This window comes from Bos javanicus, chromosome 9 (genome assembly GCF_032452875.1).
Source record: "Bos javanicus breed banteng chromosome 9, ARS-OSU_banteng_1.0, whole genome shotgun sequence".
NCBI lineage: Eukaryota > Metazoa > Chordata > Mammalia > Artiodactyla > Bovidae > Bos > Bos javanicus.
Window position 1 is genome coordinate 43,113,751 of NC_083876.1, and position 22,021 is coordinate 43,135,771.

Here is a 22,021-nt window from a genome sequence, read left to right on the forward strand (position 1 = left end):
AACTTTTCTGGTACTCTTTGTATATTGTTGTTGTTTAGTTGCTAAGTCATATGTGACTCTTTTGTGACCCCATGGACTGTAGCCTGCCAGGCTCCTCTGTCCATGGGATTTCTCAGGCAAGAATATTGGAGTGGGTTGCCATTTCCTTCTCCAGAGGATCTTCCTGATCCAGAGACTGAACCCATGTTTTCCGCATTGCAGGTGGATTCTTTACCGCTGAGCCACTGGGGACGCACTCATTACACAGCTCTGGGCAAAACACAATGGCTCAGTGGGGAAAGCACTGGTAAACGCATTCAGGACCAGCGCCAGTGACAGGGCATGACTCATTCTGAGCATGATGCTCGGAGGTCACTGGAAGCATCAGCAGTGTCCAAAGACTACCTCCGCTTTGTGGGTGCTTGCTGTGCTTTTCAAAATGTCTACAATCATTCCTGCTGTTCTACTGCTTGACTTTGGATGGTAACTGGAAAACATTCCACCACATTGTTTTGCTAAAATATATTACATTTTTTGAGATGTAAATATAAAATTTTATACCATCTTAAAACAGACAAATTCTGTATTGAGAGATACATACATTCTATGAAGTTTGTATATTAAAAAACAAAAAGTGTTTTGAAGAGTTATTTGTCAGGCTGAACTTGCATATATAAAACACTTAAGACAGTGCTTGGCACAAAGAAAATATTAGCTTATTATTTTACCTTTAATGACATAATGTTCTCGGGGCGGGGGCGGGGGGGAACAGGCAAGAAGACACAAGATGGCTAAGATCACTGCAGACTGTGATGGGTTTTCTGAAGAGATTGAAAGCTATAATAGACAGTACTGGGGGAGGGACCTTCTTCATGTAGGTGGTCAGGGTGGCCTCCCTGGTGAGGCGATGTCTAAAAATCAAAAGCTTTCCAGGCAGAGACAACAGCAAATCCCAAGGCAAAGGTGAGGCAGAGCTGTTGGAAGGACATGATTAGAGAGTGGGGAGAGGGGAGACCTCTGTGAGATGAGGCCAGAGATATCAGGGTGAGGACCCAGGTCGTGGAGAATCTTGGAGGCCACAGAGAAGAGTTTAGATTCTATTGTAAGCACAATAAAAAATCATTTTAAAGATTTAGGTGGAGGGATGAAATGATCTGGTTTGTGGTTTGTTTGTTTGTTTAGATCACTTTTGCTGAGGAGATTGGGCTAATGGAGATTTCAGGTGGAAGCTGGCAGACCAGTTATGAGGCTTCTCCATTGATTCAGGTTAGAGATGAAGCAACACTAAAGATGGACTGAAGTCGGGGTGAAGAATGATTGGACCTGGCGTTGGGTGCAGAAAACGGATGACGCAGGGATGGCACTTGGACTCCTGGCTCTGATAACCAGGTGGGTGCTGAAATTCTCAACTGAATTGCTCAAATTCTGAACATTTGCAGAGTTATCTCTGAAGTCTGGGCATATACACACATACCCATGAATGTAGAATTATGTTTGCTGTGTCTTTGGGGAGGTATCATTATTTATAAATGTCAATGTTGCTGCAAAAGGACTAGATGGTGTAGAGGCTCCATACCACGTGGCACAGGAGAATACTGAATTACAGTGATTTGCTTCAGCCCCTTTTCATAGTAGCTGGTAACATTTGCTTTGGCCCTACCTTATAATAGCATCTGCTGTGATGCAAGGCTTTTTGTTTGCTTCGCCTTTTTGACTGGAAGCATGAAACGTGTGGCTGTTTTGGTTGTATAAGCTAAACATCAGAAAGGTCTGCCATCATTCCTCAGCAGGCCACAGCTACAGTGTGTCTGTTCCCTTTTTCCTTGCTTTTTAATAGAGTAATGGTGGTTAGGAGCAAATGACCATTCTGAAGAGATTAAGTGTAAGATGCTTTGGGATGAACAACCCAAGAAGAGTTGTAGATCACTACAGAAGGCTGCACAATATGCCACCTCCAAATACACCACTCTGGAATAAGGGCTATTTTGAGCGAAAGGCAATTGAGAGAAGACTGATAGAAGAAAAACTGTCTGTCCCCCTTCTATTTACCTAAAAGCAGGACATTTGTAAAGAGTTCTCACTTCCCTCCACTACTGGAGATAACTCTAGACCCTATTAGCCCAGCGATGGCACCACAGGAATCTACACAATAAACTGGACTGACCCTTATCTTTCATTACTGCTGCTGCTACTGCTAAGTCGCTTTAGTCGTGTCCGACTCTGCAACCCCACCAGGCTCCCCTGTCCCTGGGATTCTCCAGGCGAGAACCACTGGAGTGGGTTGCCATTTCCTCCTCCAATGCATGAAAGTGAAAAGTGAAAGGGAAATTGCTCAGTCGTGTCTGACTCTTAGCGACCCCATGGACTGCAGCCCTCCAGGCTCCTCCGTCCATGGGATTTTCCAGGCAAGAGTACTGGAGTGGGGTGCCATTGCCCTCTCCGTATCTTTCAGTGGTTTCCCCATATGTGTGCCTTCTTACAATCTGCTGCCCTAGAAACTCAAAGTCCTTTTCCTTTGTCTTGTCACAACTCTAAACATGTTCTGTTGTTTTGCTGACATTATATAAGCCCAAGTTCTAACCACCTCTTTGAGTTCCTCATCCTCGGGTGCTCTCCCATTTGTATGCACAAGCATTAATAAACTTCTGTGATTTTTTCCTCTCAGTCTGTCTTTTGTCAGTCTGAGTTGCAGTGCCCCCACCCAGAGATCTGAGTAGAGTAGAGGGGAAAAGATTTTTTTTCCTTTCCTACATGACAAAGAACAGAAAGTATACACTGAGAACCCCAGAAACAGGGTGGCTTTGGTGTAGAGAGGCCCAGGGGCTGGCTGCCTCATTTATTAGTTACGTTAGCTTATGCAGACTACAGGCATCACTGAGCTCTGGTTCCCCCATCTGTGAAATGTTTTGGAGGGAGATGGGAGAGTGAATAATAATTGAATAAGATAGAATATAGTGATAGAATATTCTGGATTGTTATGGAAACCCAGTCTTTGAAACTCAGTGGCTTAGCACAACCAAAGTGGATTCAGACATAGGTCAGTGAACTTTCTCCTCCTTCTGAAAACCATGAAGTCTGTATTTTCATCATCTTGTGATATAGCCTGAGCATGTAGCCTTCAAGATTATTGAAGAAAGGGAAGAGAGGATGCAGGACTTCATGATATATTTTAATATTCAGACCTGGAAGTGGTTTATGTCACTTCCACCCATCCCCCACTGACCAGCATTGAGCCACATGGCCCCAAAGAACAGCAAGGTAAGCTGAAAAACAGTTTCCCAATGCCCAGTAAGAGAAAAATAAAATTTGGTGAAATAATGACATTCTCTCTATAACATGTAGGGAAAATATGTGTTATAAAATTATCTCCAGCTCTTCTCTAGTAATAATAATTTGAAATTACTAAAACAGGAAAAGAAGTTAATGAGCAAAGGGTATAAATGAGCCACAAGATGGATCACCCATCTCTGAATAATGGGGAGGTAATTGCCTTTCTAAAACAGCACAGAAAAGAGGGCTGAGGAGTAAGAGGGGGAGTGGAAGGTGGAGGGTTGAAGACTCAGAATTGGAAAGAGATGAAATGTCTTAGTTAATAAAGTTCACAATTGAGGTGAAAGTATGCCTGGAAAAAAAAGTTTTATGTCTAAATTGAAAGCAAACAACATTTTTCAGAGAGGCAACAATTGTGTAGCCGGCAGAAAGGTAAAGTTTACAATGTTCATCTGAGAGCAAGAAGGTCCAAAATGAAGATCTTTTCTGCAAATAAAAAGAAAGAGCTATCTCTGGAAAGTATTTCCAAGTTAAATGTTAAGGATGAAAGACACCAATAAATGATTTGCGGGATGACTTATGCACGTTAGGAAGATTAAACCATGCTTCATCTTCTGATGTGGGAAGACATGGGACAAGTGCTCTGGGGGTCAAGGCTGTGCTGTGAGATGTGTACCTTTCTAAGAATATCTTGTCTCCTTTGAGAAGGAGAAATCAGAGTTTTCATGTTGGGGGGAAAAATTCTATTTCTTAGTTCTCAGCAAAGGCCCCTATAACAGAAGACAGACTAATAAGAGAAAGAAATAGAAGTTTATTAACATGTCTGCTTCATGAATGCATGGGACAAACACCCAGGGAAAAATGAGAAACCCTGTGTGGTGACTTAGAACTCCAGCTTAAACACCATCACCGACTCAATGGACAGACGTTTGAGCGAACGCAGGGAGGTGGTGAAGGACGGGGAAGCCTGGCGTACTCCTGTCCACGGGATTGCAAACAGCTGGACGTGACTTAGCGACTGGACAACAACAGTGGGGAGACTGGTTATGAGGAAGTTACCAGGGAAACAGGGTAAACAGGGTAAGGCTTGTTGTACAATTTTAAGTGGTGCCTTCTCCAGTGACAAGAGTCTCTTGCGATTTCGTGAACCTTCTCTTCCTGGTACGCTTCCCTGATGGCTCAGCTGTTAAAGAATCTGCCTGCAATGTGGGAGACCTGGGTTCAATCCCTGGTTTGGAAAGGTTCCCTGGAAAAGGGAACAACTACCCACTCCAGTATTCTGGCCTGGAGAATTCTATGGACTGTATAGTCCATGGGGTTGCAAAGAGTCGGACACAACCGAGTGAATTTCACTCACTCTCTTCCTGGTACAGAGAGGGAGAGACACCCTTACCCAGGGAAATTTTCTTTCTAAATATAAATTTCCCTTATGTAAGGGGAACTTCTACTCTGTTTTCTGAGCTTCTCCTGTGTTTGCTGTTTCTCAAAATAATCAGCTCAAAATAATCCTTACACTGAAGAGGCATATTTTGGGATGCCACATTCAGCCATCCTTCTCTAATAAACTCCCCTTCGCCCTCTGCTCACCCTACTTCAGCCACACTGGACATTCAAAGATTCCAGCTTTGCTCCAGCCTCCCAGCGTCCACCCCAGCTTCTCTCGGCCTAGAAGACTTCCCCCTGGGATGTGGAGTCCACTCTGTGACACTGCCCCACCCCCAACTCCTCAGTGACACCTACCCTGTCCACTCTATTCAGTATCCTCAGACATACCGAATAGTTACTCTTTACAGTGTTTACTGCTTGTCTATCCCACTGGAATATAAGCTCCCCAAGGGTAGAGGTTCTTTATGATTATTTCACTGATGTATCCTAAGCATCCAATAGATGCACAAAAATATTTGTTAAATTGAATCGTTCACAGGTTACCAACTAGCTCCTAATGGGTTAAGTGGCATAGAGGTTTGTTTTCCCTTAAAACAACTGCTGTGAAACAGAGAGTGCTTGTGCTGCCCTGAATGATGGGGGAAGAGAGGGGGTGGAGAGGGTACGGCAGGGAAACCAAAATTAGGGGGAAAAATCCGTGTGAACACTTAAAGAGTCTTTTTGTGTTGCTGATTTTATATTTCAGGCTATATGACCAATGGCAATAGCATTATTTAAGCTATAATTTTTAGTTTTTAGAGTAATTTCTTTGGAATGTTTTTCTTTCCTTCTAAAACAAGCGAACTCTGTGAAGCACATAAGCTTCAGTTTCAGCTTAAGAGAGAAACCTTTAGGTGGAGATAAAATAGAAACCGGCACCTCTATTCACTCTTTCAGTACCTGGTCTGTTTGAAGAGCGGACGTGTTTGGACAGTAATGCTTAATGAGATCATTTCTGTTACTGTTTGTGAAGGGCTTAGCTTTGCCTCCATCTCCTTTGGGGCTTAAGAACTTGGACATTTCAGAATACTTTCTTAACATTAAATACAGAGTTTCAGTTGCTTTGATGCAATACTAGAGGACAACAAAAAAGCCTGTTGAAAACGATCTCGGAACTGAAACTGAACAGCTACAGAATCCTTGTGAAAATACAAATATCAGAAGAAGAGAGTCAACATTTTAGGCATAAATTAGATTTTATACAAAATTACATTTTGAGCTTGTGGGATCTGTGGTTGTTTTGAAATATTATCTCTGTTCTAGAAACTGTAGGCCTTCCTTTGAATGATTGCCCAAAATCTCACCTTTGCTGCAGTGATTAGCCAGTCCCGGTATTTAGGGTTGAATTTACATGTGTTTAGCAGTCTCTTAAATTCTTCACCCTGAAAAAGAACCCCTTTATCCTCTAAGCACAGGTGTGGTGGACGCTTTTGCATCATTCAGTTACATTCCAGATTTGGGGGAAGTTAGCTAAGAGATGTGTCTGCATATTATGCTCTGGCCATCTGTCTGTACTATTTACCATGCTCTACCCTGGGCCTTATATCAAATTAATTGCACCACCAGGTCCCAGCCATTAATTTTAGTATATACAAACTATGTAAGAGCAGTGAGACATTTATTTATATTTTTTGCTTCAACCTGTAATTCTTGACCCCATAACATTAGGGGATCAACCCCCTGCTGTGACTTTATTAAAGTATCAACTGTAATAAATAGCTCTTCTGCGTAATTACTTTGTCACAACAATCAGAATTTTAGTAAGCACATTGATAAAAGTAAGAATTAGACTCTTCATCTTATGCTAAGCCTGATTATTTCGCCCTAGAATTTTGGGTAGAATTGATCCCTTCTTCAACGATGCTAGTGGTGGTCATGAATATATTCTACTACCTTGGAGAGAATAAGCTGAAGGGTTTTTCCATGAGGTGAGTGATATGGGGTTGGCCATCTGTGATGGGGGAGTCACCTTGCATTCTGAATTTAATCCAAACTGCCCCTAATTACCAGTAAAGGATCTGTCAGCAGAAAGAAGTCTCCTAACTTGTCTTGCTCATTATTTAGTCAGGGCAGTACCCGAGCCAACCTGTTTGTTAGGCAAGAGAATTATTTCTGAAAGGATCTCCAGGAAAAGGAATACCCGCCTCTCTTGTGCTAATATGAACTGCATTTCATCTTCAAATTCTCTGCAGGAAGAGAGAGCCGTGCTTTGTTCCCCACCTGGGATGGCTGAGAGGCCTGGAATGTGAGTGGCTATGGTTCCCAAGATAAGAAATTGTCAGCCTCCACTGTGAGGATTATGAATAGGATCAGAGAAGGAAGAGAAAAAAGCAACGTCAGATTAATTTTAAAACCAATTTAAAGGTTAAATCTTGCCAAAAAAGAGAAATTACAATCTCAAGGTCGAGTAGAAAATTAGTATTTCCCAATCCTGAAAGTGTCTAAAAATTTATCTTTTTAAAATTTCACATTTTACTGGGAGTTCCTTGGTGGCCAAAGGGTTAGGATTCCAGGCTTTCAATGCCAGGGCTCGGGTTCAGTCCCAGGTTGGGGAACTGAGATCCCACAAGCTGTGCAGCACAGCCAAAACAAAAAAGTAAAATTTCACCTATTACTGGTCAAATAGCAAAGAAGCCAGAACATGTGACAATCCAGTAGTATTTATTATTAATAAATAGATATAAATGTTTTATTGTCAGCCACCTAGAAGAAATGTCTTGTAACAGGCAAAGAAAACCCCATCGGGGTTTTGAGATACCCTTCCTTCCTTGCTGCTGCTGCTGCTTCTAAGTCGCTTCAGTCGTGTCCGACTCTGTGCAACCCCATAGACGGCGGCCCACCAGGCTCCCCCATCCCTGGGATTCTCCAGGCAAGAACACTGGAGTGGGTTGCCATTTCCTTCTCCAATGCATGGAAGTGAAAAGTGAAAGTGAAGTCACTCAGTCGTGTCCGACTCTTCACGACCCCATGGTCTGCAGCCCACCAGGCTCCTCCGTCCATGGGATTTTCCAGGCAAGAGTACTGGAGTGGGGTGCCATTGCCTTCTCCACTTCCTTCCTTAGCAACCATCATATTAAACACTGTGTCACCACAACTTGTTGATCTAGTTGGTGATAGAAAAGGTGGGGCAAGCCGTAAAAAATAGCTAAGATTAATGATGTCTGTCAATAGCCATCTTCTTCAGCACTCTTTGATAACCCCAGGACTGGGCTGGCCCATTCTTGAGTGTGGGGTAATTTGTCCAGTGGAGCCCAGGGTAAAGCTGGGCCCTTTCAATGCAAGATCATTCAGGTCAGCTACGCAGTCCCTGTTGAGGTCATCAGCAGCTTCAGCAGAGAAAGAAAGAGATTTTAGAAAGGATATATTATTTGATAAACAAAAAAGTATTGATGTAATCATTATAAAAAATAGAGTATTTTAAACTCCCCATCATTTATTTTATAGTTTAATTTTATTTTGAAATATACATGAAAAGACTGATGCTGGGAGGGATTGGGGGCAGGAGGAAAAGGGGACGACAGAGGATGAGATGGCTGGATGGCATCACCGACTCGATGGATGTGAGTCTGAGTGAACTCCGGGAGATGGTGATGGACTGGGAGGCCTGGCGTGCTGTGATTCATGGGGTTGCAGAGAGTCGGACACAACTGAGCAACTGAACTGAACTGAACTGAACTGATACATGTAGGGGACAGTTTACCTTTTAGGTAAATCTTCTTGGCCTTTCTTGCCCAGCCCATTGCCCAGTGAGACTAGATACATTACAGCTGATTTTATAGGCCCCTCTTGATAAACTGTACAAGGATTTTTTTTTCCATTCCATGGAGCTTAATAGAGAGGGCCTGGAAAAGGCAAGAGAGTAAGAGATCAAACACAATTCCTGGGACTTATGTTTGGCAACAGTTAAAAAAAAAAAAAAAATCAACAACAAATGAGTAAAACCTATCCAACTAGTTCATCCTGTTTCCACAGAGTAATCAGGGCGAAAGTGAGACTGTAACAATTTAGAGAAGACACTTCAGGCTTCCCTTTGGAATCACCACTCTTGGGTTTCTGTTGTTTATTTTCTTGGTCTCTCTGCACCCTCCTGCTTAGATGCATGTGTGATCCTGTCTGTGGCACTCCTTCCCGTGGTCTGGGTTACATTAGACAATACCATCAATTTCTTTGATAGAGTCCAGAGCTGAACCACTGTGGAAAATAATGAGCTTATTATGAATATGCAACTGTATCCTTTTTTTAAAAAATTGGGGTATAGTTGCTTTGCAATGTTTTATTGGTTTCTACTGTACAATGAAGTGAATCAGCCACAGGGAATTTATCCCCTCCCTCTTGGGTCTCATCCTCCCCCCATCCCACCGCCCCAGGTAATCACAGAGCACAGAGCTGAGCTCCCTGTGTTCTACAGCGGGTTCCCACTAGCTAGCTATTTTACACATGATGGTGTATATATATACATGTCAATCCCAGTCTCCCAGTTCACCCCACCCTCCCTGACCCCTGTGTCCTTGCATCAGTTATCTACATCTGCATCTCTATTCCTGCCCTGCAAACAGGTTCATCTGCAACATTTTTCTAATTCCACATCTATGTGTTAATGTACTATATTTGCTTTTCTATTTCTGACTTACTTCACTCTGTATGACAGATTCTAGGTCCATCCATGTCTCTGGAAATGACCCAGTTTTGTTCCTTTTTATGGCTGTATCTAGGTACCACATCTTCTTCATCCATTCATCTGTCAGTGGACATTTTAACTCTCTTAGATTTGATTTATTAATTCTTTCTGTATGCAGTGTTCATGGGTTGATGGGGCCAACTAGTCACAGGCTCATCAGAGCTCCCTCTCTCTCTGGGAGTTAAAAATCTGCAAACAGCATCCAGATTCTTTTACAGTGCCCCATTCTAGGCTCCACGAAGGCAGGAGCAGGTTTTACTTCCTGGGCCCGGTGCTGTAGCTGTTAGGAGTCAATTCTCCTTAGGACTCAGATTGTCAAGTTGTTTCAGGACTCTTGGGTTTGTTTGACTTCCTTCCTAGGACCTTGGGAATTTTGGTATAAAACTATCCTTTTCTCTAGTTTTCAGAAGACAAATAGAAGACTTTGCCAATGAAACAGAGAAGAAAAGGTTAGAAAATATATTGATTTACAAAAATAGATGGATCTTTAGTAGAACAAAAGGACAAACTACAGGCTGGGAGAAAATACTTGCAAAAGACATGTCTGATAAAGGACTGGTATCTAAAATATATAAAGAACTTTTAAAACTCAGCAATAAGGAAACGAACAACCAACTGAAAAGAGGGTAAAAGATTAGAGCAGACACTTCCCCAGAGAAGATGTACAGATAGCAAATGAGTATATGAAAATATCCTTAGGGAGTTGCATATTAAAATAAGATACCACTGCACACATAAAAGAATGATTAAAATCCAAAACAGTGACAATACCAAAAGCTGGCAAGGATGTGTAGGATCTCTTACTCATTGCTGGTGGGAATGCAAAATGGTAAAGCCACTCTGGAAGATAGCTTGACAGTTCCTTCCAAAACCAAATATACTCTTACCACATAATCCAGCAAATTATGCTCCTTGGTATTTACCCAAAGGAGTTAAAAAATTATGTTCACACAAAAACATGCCCACAGATGTTTAGCAGCTTTATTCATAATTGCCAAAATTCAGAAGCAACAAGATGTTTTTCTGTAGGTGAATACATAAACTATGAGACATCCACAGTAGAGTATCATTCAGTGCTAGAAGAAATGAGCTAACAAGCTGTGAAAAGACATGGAGGAACCTTAAATATATATTGCCAGGTGAAAGAAACCAATCTGAAATGCATACATACTGTATGACTCCAATGATGTAACATTCTGGAACAGGCAAACTTATGGAGATAATAAAAAGATGAGTGGTTGGCAGGGGTTGTGGTGAGGAAGTGATGACTAGCTTAGGGAATTTTTAGGGCAGTGAAAGTACTGTGTGATACTGAAACATGGGGTACATGACATTATACATTTGTTCAAACCCATAGGACGTACAATGCAAAGAGTGAACCCTAATGTAGACTGTGGACTTTAGTTAATAACATCAGTATTGGCTCATCAACTATAACCAATGTGCACTTAATGCAAGATGTTAATGACAGGGGAATTGGGACGGGGGAAGGAGGATATGGGAACCCTGTACTGTCTGCTCAATTTTTCTATAAACCTGAACCTTTTAAGAAAAAGGTCTACTAACTAAAAGAAAACAAAAAGCCAGATCTAGGAAAGTGTGGGAAGAATCGTGCCATTAGAGGGTCAAGGGAAGTGTGGTCAACACTGATCTGAATTTTTCTGAGCCACCGCAAAGGCAGGCCTCTGAGGCGATGTTTTCACCACCAAGAGTCTAGCCGGTGAATTTAAGTTGCTGGTCAGCCGAACAGCACTGCACTGTTCACCATCTCAGAACAGCTAATGAAATCACAGACTCCCATCTCAGGGAGCTAGGGGGAGAAGAAAGGGGCTTTCAGCTGAGTTTAAAGGTAAGAAATAGAAACATCCAGAGACTTTTGTAGCCTGTAGCATTTGAAAAGCTCTTCAAATAAATCATCTCAAGCACTGGAGTTGGAGGAACCTTGAAATAGGATAATTATGAGCTTTGATGTGGTGGTTTGTGCTGCAGTCACAGTATTTACTCCATTCGAGTGTGTGTGAGTGAGAGAGAGAGCGAGCCGCGCATGCGCACGCCTGCCTGAGAGCCAGGGAGACCAAAAGGAAGGAAGGGAGAAAAGATCTTCATCTTCTCTAATTTCTTTGTACTGGTGGAGTCTAACCTGATCAGGTTATTTCTTTTACACTAACTTCGAGCAGCTACCCACATGTCTTAGTCAACACATCTTTGTACTTGCATTCCTTGAAGCCACATTCTGCTTCTTCCTTTTCCCACCTTGCCACCCTCCCCCCTGCCCTTTTTTTAAAGAAAGTGTTGTTAATATGTTCAAGATCTTTCCGGTGTTGTCACATGGCTGTCGTGTTGTTCATCACATTTTCTTCCCTCCCTCTTAAAGTCCCACCTAGCCTCCTTGGGAGAGGTGGTGTCTACTTCAGCCCCTTGCCTTCTGGTTTGCAGACACAGCTCCAGGGGTTTGATTAGCCTCAGCCTGAGATGACCCAGATACTTTAAGGGAGTAGAAACAATAGAATTATCCATGTTCACAGTGTTAGTGTTGTATTTAACACTTAGAAGGCAAATGCTACTTTCTGAGGAATACACATGAGCGTTGTCTTAAGGAGAAACAAAGGCCAGAGGAAGATCTGGTTCTTGCCCCAGACAAATGTATGACCTTGGGAAAATGCCAATCTGTCCAAGCCTCAGAGCCTTCATATGCAAACTAGAGATATTCTTCCTGCTGAAAGGCAGAGGACCAGACCTTTGGTTTCCCAAAGCCTTGTCAGATTTAAGGTTCTGTATTAAAACGTTAGCCTTTTCCTTCTCCAAGGGATCTTCCCAACCCAGGGAAAGTAGACTTTCCCTTCTTCAGCGGGGTCTTCCCAACCCAGGGATCGAACCCAGGTCTCCTGAATTGCAGGTGGATTCTTTACCAGCTGAGTCACAAGGGAAGCTCATATTAGAACCTAAGAAATGCTTTTCACCCAAATGGATAGATCTTAACTGTCTGGAATGTGAGTTGGGTCATATTTCCCTTGACTAGCCCACAGCACATAGCATGCTATTAGTAATCTTAACAGCTACCCTTTACTGAACTATTTATGAGCCACTTGCCTGCCTGCCTGGGGACTCAAACTTGTGGAGCAGTGGCTATTATGGAGAGAGAGGGGAAGGGAGTGGGCCATGGCATAGAGCCAACCACCAACCCAGGGCCTCCAGCTTCTGAGAGCAGGCAGCCCCCTGGGTTAGCAGGCTCTGCCCAGGAGCTGGAGGTGAGTGGGAGGTGGAGCCTTGAAGATCTTTATCTCTTCTCTTGCTACTGTGCTGAATCTGACACAACGCATACATAGCTTCAAGGTAGAGGCAGCCGTGACCTGGAACATTGTGTCATCGGAAAAAAAATTACATATTCACAGCATTTCCTCTAATGTACCTGTAAAGCTGGCCTGCTGGGCTGTTTAGGTTATGGGTGGAAAGAAGCATCTGAAAATTATCCATGTTAAGAATGAAAAACGCGAGTGAGAACAGCAGGCCTTGGTGAGAGGGTTATCTAATGAGGATTTGAGAATGTTTCTGATGGAGACTTTCCCTCTTCCCAGGCTGCACACCCTCTGCCATGAGGAAGTTTAAAACTACTCTTTGGGATGTTTTACATTCAGGGAATTCCCAGGCTGTCCAGTGGTTAAGACTCTGCTGCAGGGGGTATGGGTTTGATCCTGGTCAGAGAACTAAGATTTCACATGCTGCACAGCACAGCCAAAAAGGAAAAAAAAAAAAAGATGTTTTACACTCAGATTTCTTCTCCTGCACCTGGTGCTAAGATGAGCCTAGGGTGGCCTGGGTTTAGGTTAGATTGGCAGGAGAAGCTTTTCTGTGCAAACAGAATCAATCAGTTCTTCAAACAACCCGTGGGTTTCAAAAAATCTTGCTGAGGGGAAAGATTGTGCATAGTGATGGGCAAAGAGTTAATGGCAACAAAGATTTGATGAAGGTTTGAAACACAGGTCCAGCAGTTCTCCATAAAAAGACGGCTATCCTCTCCTGTCAGAGAAGGCAATGGCACCCCACTCCAGTACTCTTGCCTGGAAAATCCCATGGACGGAGGAGCCTGGTGGGCTGCAATCCATGGGGTCGCTAAGAGTCGGACACGACTGAGCGACTTCACTTTCACTTTTCACTTCCATGCATTGGAGAAGGAAATGGCAACCCACTCCAATGTTCTTGCCTGGAGAATCCCAGGGACGGCGGAGCCTGGTGGGCTGCTGTCTATGGGGTCGCACAGAGTCGGACACGACTGAAGTGACTTAGCATAGCATCCTCTCCTGTATTCTGGCCTGGAGAATTCCATCAACTGTATAGTCCATGGGGTTACAAAGAGTTGGACATGACTGAGCGACTTTCACTTCATATCTCTCATGGCTAAGAGTTTACAAAGCTCTTTCCAGCCCGTTGTCTCACCTTTATTGCCACACTAACCTATGAACCCCAGCATAGTAAACTAGCATGATCCCTCCTTAGCGGAAAGGAAACTGAAGCTCAGTGACCTGCCCACTTCCCACAGCTCAGGCCAGGGCCAGGGCGAGAATCCAGCTATGTGACTCAATTTGTCTTCATTCTAGGCTGTTCGCCACCAATAGCATCCCCTTATTCTACCTCCCTGCCCCCTCCCCACCATCCATCCTAGCCTTGAATATGAAATTTATCAGAATCAGGTGCAACAGAAAATGCATCACTGCTAGAAAGCCCAAGAGCCTTTTTGCATTTTGCACATATTTTATTGAGAGAAGTACAGCTTTTGATTATCTATGGGACCTGAACTCAGTAGCTTCCAGGAGATCTGACTTACTGATACGTGAGAAAATCTGGGAAATAAGCCATAAGATAAATAGCTCAGTCTCCTCTCTCTGCCATGGCTTATGATCCGGCTGTCATGGGAAGGTAAGTGGAGGTGAGGTATTAGTCAGCTGACTACATAGAACATTAATTTCTTACTAACTTTATAAAACAAAATCCTTCATAACTCTGAAAGCATAATTGGAACTCCCCGAGCACGTTCAAGGGAAGTACTCAGCTCTGGCCTGTTTAGTATTTCTATCAGCAACTTGAAGAGTCATGTAAAAGGAATGTTCACAGATTATTCAACTGACAGCGGTGGGGAGGGATGGCTGATACAGTGTGTAGTGACAGAGGGGTGAGCATCCACGCCAGGAAGCCTGGCCTCACACCTCACACGATGTATCCCTGTCCCTGAGGACCGCCCATCTGACACCTGCAGCTCACAGGTCCTGGGCCTGTGCTTTCTAAGGAGTTTTGTCTTTTTCAATATCATGACCACATTCTGGACTTTGCTGTTACTCTGGCTGCTCCCCGCCAGTACCCCTTCAGCACCACACTCTCGAAACTGTTTTCCATGATTCTAGCTCTCACTGCCACCTCTCACACTACACCTCTTATGAGCTCATCTTTTCTAATCACGTCCTTGGTCATCTGCATTAGCGAATGCCACCACTCCTCACCCAGGTTCCAAGACAGAAACTGAGTCTACCTGCCATTCTGGGTCTTCACTTCTTGTCTATTAAGGCCTCCTGTGCACAATAAAAAAAAATTAAAATAATAACATCAAATAAAATTTGTGTACCTTTTCTAAAGGCAATGCCAAAAAAATGCTCAAACTACCACACAATTGCACTCATCTCACACGCTAGTAAAGTAATGCTCAAAATTCTCCAAGCCAGGCTTCAGCAATATGTGAACCATGAACTTCCAGATGTTCAAGCTGGTTTTAGAAAAGGCAGCGGAACCAGAGATCAAATTGCCAACATCTGCTGGATTATGGAAAAAGCAAGAGAGTTCCAGAAAAACATCTATTTCTGCTCTATTGACTATGCCAAAGCCTTTGACTGTGTGGATCACAATAAACTGTGGAAAATTCTGAAAGAGATGGGAATCCCAGACCACCTGATCTGCCTCTTGAGAAATTTGTATGCAGGTCAGGAAGCAACAGTTAGAACTGGACATGGCCATCAGCAGATGAATGGACAAGAAAGCTATGGTACATATACACAATGGAGTATTATTCAGCCATTAAAAAGAATACATTTGAGTCAGTTCTAATGAGGTGGATGAAACTGGAGCCTGTTATACAGAGTGAAGTAAGCCAGAAGGAAAAACACCAATACAGTATACTAACGCATATATATGGAATTTAGAAAGATGGTAACAATAACCCTGTGTACGAGATAGCAAAAGAGACACTGATATATAGAACAGTCTTATGGACTCTTACTCTGTGGGAGAGGGAGAGGGTGGGAAGATTTGGGAGAATGGCATTGAAACATGTAAAATATCATGTATGAAACGAGATGCCAGTCCAGGTTCGATGCACGATACTGGATGCTTGGGGCTGGTGCACTGGGACGACCCGGAGGGATGGTATGGGGAGGGAGGAGGGAGGAGGGTTCAGGATGGGGAACATATGTATACCTGTGGCGGATTCATTTTGATATTTGGCAAAACTAATACAATTATGTAAAGTTTAAAAATAAAATTAAAAAAAAAAAAGAACTGGACATGGAACAGCAGACTGGTTCCAAATAGGAAAAGGAGTTTGTCAAGGCTGTATATTGTCACCCTGTTTATTTAATTTATATGCAAAGTACATCATGAGAAACGCTGGACTGGAAGAAACACAAGCTGGAATCAAGATTGCCGGGTGAAATATCAATAACCTCAGATATGCAGATGACACCACCCTTATGGCAGAAAGTGAAGAGGAACTCAAAAGCCTCTTAATGAAGGTGAAAGTGGAGAGTGAAAAAGTTGGCTTAAAGCTCAACATTCAGAAAATGAAGATCATGGCATCCAGTCCCATCACTTCATGGGAAATAGATGGGGAAACAGTGGAAACAGTGTCAGACTTTATTTTTCTGGGTTCCAAAATCACTACAGATGGTGACTGCAGCCATGAAATTAAAAGACGCCTACTCCTTGGAAGGAAAGTTATGACCAACCTAGATAGCATATTCAAAAGCAGAGACATTACTTTGCCAACAAAGGTTCCTCTAGTCAAGGCTATGGTTTTTCCTGTGGTCATGTATGGATGTGAGAGTTGGACTGTGAAGAAGGCTGATCGCCAAAGAATTGATGCTTTTGAACTGTGGTGCTGGAGAAGACTCTTGAGAGTCCCTTGGACTGCAAGGAGATCCAACCAGTCCATTCTGAAGGAGATCAGCCCTGGGATTTCTTTGGAAGGAATGATTCTAAAGCTGAAACTCCAGTACTTTGGCCACGTCATGCGAAGAGTTGACTCATTGGAAAAAACTCTGATGCTGGGAGGGATTGGGGGCAAGAGGAGAAAGGGATGACAGAGGATGAGATGGCTGGATGGCATCGCCGATTCAATGGACATGAGTCTGAGTGAACTCCAGGAGTTGGTGATGGACAGGGAGGCCTGGCATGCTGCGATTCATGGGGTCGAAAAGAGTCGGACATGACTGAGTGACTGATCTGATCTGATCTGATCTCCTATTAAACTAGTCTTTTGTCAGGTTAATTTGCAGGTCCCAGTCCCTGAACACAGAGGCTAGAGGAAAGTCTTTCCTTCCCTACAATGTGAAATTTGGGCTTGTCAGGTTCTTTGTTCTCCACACCTACTGGTTGCTGATTTCTGTAGGTAAATCTCTCTCTCCTATACTCTCTCCATTCCCTTGGCTGTCCCCTATAGTCCCTCTAAATGTATTAATAATTGTTACACCTCCCTACCAAAAACCGCCAGGAGCATCTTTATTATACTTTCAGAATCCCTCTTGATCTGCTTTCTGCTTTTGTGATTCTTATGATCTCTCAGCCTTGATTGGATTGTGGCGCTACACCTTCTAGCCAGGTGCTTGGTATGTCCTTGGCATCCCTCAAGGGAGGGGGATTGAATACCACTGGCCCTGCCTAAGTTTAGGCCCTCATCACATCTTGCCTAGATTACAGTTACAGCCAACATTCTCTGACCTGCCTGCCTTGCTGCCTCTGGTTTTGATCACCTCACTCTCCTGCCTCAAACACCAGGAGATACTGGAGGTGGGGATTTGACTGAGCCACAGTGAGGTTGACTGAGTGAAGTTCTAATTAGAATGGAAGAAAAATGATGGAGCCATGAGTCTGGCCATGGGGAGAGGACATCAGGTTAAAACCATGAGAATCAACATGTTGTAGAGTCTAGCCTTGTGGGTGGTGGATCCGCCTGGCTTCACAGGGCAGAGATGGGGTGGACTGGAAGGTATGATAATATTTGGAAAGAATAAGAATGTCTTTATTTTATAGTATTTATTTTGTTTGGAGGAGCTATTTTAGAGAGGAATCAATGAGTGGATAGACAGTGTAGGTCTCTGATAAGTGACCCCTCTGCACCCTGTGCCTCCCTGGGGCTCAGGCTTCCTAGGAGGACCTGTGATGGGAAGGGCTTTGTGGTGTGTTAGCTAAACAGTGTCTTGGTTGACCTCCCAGCCTTTCCCCATGACTATCTCAGAGAGGTGTGGAGAAGGGGTGGGGGGAGTGACGGATGGAGAAAAGGAGGTAGGGAAGGAGAAGGGGAGAGAGATCAAGCCCTGGGCCTTAGGAGCCCCGTGGGAGGGGAGGACCAGAAGGCCAGCTCTGCAGGTGTCCTGTGGACCCTTGACCTAGAAGCAGGAGAGGTTAACAGCCATATCGGTGGAGGAATGCAAAAACGATGGCCAGGTTCCAAGACCTCCATCAGGTGCCCCTGGAGACCCCCTGAAGCCTAGACAGACAGCATCAGGGATGGGGCAGAGGAAACCCAAACTGACTGAAATTGAGTTTCTGCACCCGGTAGAATGGGGGCTCCTAATGGAAAATTAAATAGAGATCTTAAAAAAACCAAGGACGTTTAAGGACAGAGCTCTGTCCCCACCTCAGGAATGACCGATTTGCTGACAGCCAGCTCTTTGGGAGCAGAAGTGTGAGTTATGATCCTTGTGTGCCTGGCACGAAGCACAGCACTGACAAAGGGAGGGGCTTGCTGTCTCTGACCACACGTGAGAACTGCCCTTCGTGCCTAGACACATAAGGCCCCCGGCTGCTCTGGTCATATGTGAAGGACTGTGTCTCGCTCTGAAAACCTGGAGGCTGAGAACACGGAGAGAATTCAGAAGAGGATGTTAGGATACTAAGAGGTTATGAAAGTTTCCAACCTGTGCCTATGAATTGAGCTACAGAAATGTACATCCGTTGTCTTCTGACAACATTTTTCAATGTCGCACCATTCCCTCAAACCTAAATGTGCAAAACTAAACACAACACCTTATCCCGGGCCTGCCCTTCCCCTTGTCTCAGTAAACATTCTACCCTGCATCAGTGGAACTGGCAGAACCTTGGACATCATCCTTGATGCCTCTCTTTCCCATAGAATCTTTGATTCAGTAGCAGTCATGACAACAACCATGGGTCACGTGCACTAAGCTCTTGCACTGTGGCCAGCATTGTTTTAAGAGTGTCACATGTATGAGTCCACTTAATCCCTCATGACAACGCTATGAGGCAGGCATTGTATCTATGGCTTTCACGAATGAATGAACTAGGGTCAGGAGATTAAGTAATTCGAAGACACAGTGTTAGCAAGTGATGGAGATGCAATTTGAATCTAGGCAGTACATCTCTACATGTCCTGAGCTCTTCACCTCTGCACTCAACTGTGGTTGGTTTTTCCCTGTCTTTTCTGCTTTAGAGTATAAAGCAGGAAGTTTCCTTGTTTCTTGGTGAATCCTCAGAACCTAGTGAAGCTCTTGTCCCCAAATTGAGGCTTAATAAACGCATGATGATTGAGTGAATGTTTGAAATAAGAGCATATAAAGAAGATTGAGGGATGGCCCAGTGTAATGAATTGTATAGCTGGATAGGAAACTAGAGTTTATCCAGTCCTGGGGACATTTGGCCTGGAGAAAAGATTTAGGGAGGACGTACTAACTGTCTTTTGGTATTTGAAGAGCTACCAGATGGTGGAAGGGAGACACATTCCCTGGTGCTCCCAAGCAGTGAACCTCAGCAGCGTCTGAGAAAGGGGATGGGAGAGAATGTGAGTCATTGGAAAGAGTTGTACAGAAAACTACAAAAAAATTAAGCTCAACATATCTTCTGTCTGCTGGGAACAAGTAGGTGAGAGTGAAAAAGGCTTGGTTTGGCAAGGGGGAAAAAACTGAGTCACAGGAAGTCTGATCTCAGCTGACAGTAAGAAAGGACTTCTATTAATACATCCTCTAGGTAGAGGGTCACCATACAGGGAGGCTGCACTTCCCTTTGCTTTTGGGTAGAGTCTGACATTGAGTTGTGGGGTTGCAGCAAAGATCTCATGTCTCTTCAAGCTCTCAGAGCCCTGCCCATCTTCTCTGTTCACTCTGCTTCTCCCCGACCTTTGAAGTTCTCTCTCCAGAATCAGTTGGTCCCTAGAGAAATAGGCCTTTATCTCTGGGCCCCCAGATTTCCCAAGCTCAGACAACACAGCCACAGGTAAGGGGTGCTGTGGTCTCCTGCCCAGCTGTCCCTTCAGCACAGAGGCTCTTACTGCCCCAAAGCCCCAGCTGTTGAAACAGAAGCTGATGGCTTACAGCCGAGTCCCTCCCTAGGATGTTACCCCCAGTGGAAGGAAATTGCCTGATCTGAGGTTTCACCCCTTCCTGGGTCAATCCAATGATGAATGGATGCCGGAGGCACAAAGGCCCTCTGCCTCCATCTGAGACATTTCTGTAGGGTCTTTCCAACTCCGAAGCTTCCCAGGGGCTGAGGCTGCTTTGGCAGCCGCATCACAGTTCAAGTTCACTGCCCAGTCCTACCTCTCTCTCTTTGTCTTCCCAACTGTATCTGTTTCCTAAGGCTGCCCTGCCATAAAAAATATCACAAACTGCTACTGCTGCTGCTGCTAAGTCGCTTCAGTCGTGTCCGACTCTGTGTGACCCCATAGACGGCAGCCCACCAGGCTCTGCCGTCCCTGGGATTCTCCAGGCAAGAACACTGGAGTGGGTTGCCATTTCCTTCTAGAATGCATGAAAGTGAAAAGTGAAAGTGATGTCGCTCAGTCGCGTCCAACTTGTAGCAACCCCATGGACTGCAGCCTACTAGGCTCCTCCATCCATGGGGTTTTCTAGGCAAGAGTACTGGAGTGGCTTGCCATTGCCTTCTCTGATATCACAAACTAGGCAGCTTTAAGAGCAGAAATGTATTCTCTTACAGTTCTGGAGGTTAGACATCTGAAGTTAAGTTGTCAGTAGAGCCATGCTCCATCCTGAAGGCTTTAGGGGAGAATCTTGTCTGTTCCCAGTCTCCTGTGATGCTGGCATTCCTTGGTGTTCCTTGTAGATGCATCATTCCAATCTCTGCCTCCATCACATCATGATGGTCTCCTGCTGTCTGTGTACAACTTTTCTTTTTCTTATAAGGACACCAGTCATACTGTGTTAAGGGCCCATCCTAATCCAGTAAGATCTCACCTTAACTAATTATGTCTGCAAAGACTATTTCCAAGTGAGGTCATATATGCAGGCATGGGGATTAGGACTTCAATTTCTTTGTGGGGAAGGGCCACAATTCAACCCACAGTACCAACAAATTACCCGCCTGCAAATCTCTATCTATTTGGTATTAGGACTTCAATTTCTTTGTGGGGAAGGGCCACAATTCAACCCACAGTACCAACAAATTACCCGCCTGCAAATCTCTATCTATTTGCCAGGGAATCAGATCTATGACACAACCCAAACCCTAGTTTTTTACGATTCTGCTTTCAGACCCACAGCCATCCTCCCCCAGGGCTTCATGGCTAACTCTTAGCTTCCTCATCTTTGGTGCCCCTCCCTGCAGGGCAGTTCCACTTCTACCAGGATATCAAAACCTTTTATCCCCTCCCCTTCTACAACTGCCTTTTTCTTTTCATGTATTATCCAGGTGCTAACTGTTTAGTGCCATCTCTGAGCTGATGGTATAAGTCAGCTGTCAAAGCTACCAATTTACATAGTATGTGGTTCATTGGTGTTTACGTCAGAGATCAGATAAGTCGATCAGTCGTGTCCGACTCTTTGCGACCCCATGAATCGCAGCACGCCAGGCCTCCCTGTCCATCACCAACACCCGCAGTTCATTCAGACTCACGTCCATCAAGTCAGTGATGCCATCCAGCCATCTCATCCTCTGTCGTCCCCTTCTCCTCCTGCCCCCAATCCCTCCCAGCATCAGAGTCTTTTCCAATGAGTCAACCCTTCGCATGACGTGGCCAAAGTACTGGAGTTTCAGCTTTAGTATCATTCCTTCCAAAGAAATCCCAGGGCTGATCTCCTTCAGAATGGACTGGTTGGATCTCCTTGCAGTCCAAGGGACTCTCAAGAGTCTTCTCCAATACCACAGTTCAAAAGCATCAATTCTTCAGCGCTCAGCCTTCTTCACAGTCCAACTCTCACATCCATACATGACCACTGGAAAAACCATAGCCTTGACTAGACAAACCTTTGTTGGCAAAGTAATGTCTCTGCTTTTGAATATGCTATCTAGGTTGGTCATAACTTTCCTTCCAAGGAGTAGGCGTCTTTTAATTTCATGGCTGCAGTCACCATCTGTAGTGATTTTGGAACCCAGAAAAATAAAGTCTGACACTGTTTCCACTGTTTCCCTATCTATTTCCCATGAAGTGGTGGGACTGGA

General features: G+C 44.2%; 1 long non-coding RNA gene across 1 annotated transcript in view; it reads left to right on the plus strand.

The window, feature by feature from the left end:
- Positions 1–822: 822 nt before the first annotated feature.
- LOC133253888 (uncharacterized) overlaps positions 823–22,021 on the plus strand; it is a 154,355-nt gene continuing 133,156 nt past the window's right edge. The window contains exon 1 of the long non-coding RNA XR_009738490.1: positions 823–1,368. This is a non-coding gene — a long non-coding RNA (uncharacterized LOC133253888). The remainder of the gene's footprint in view (positions 1,369–22,021) is intronic.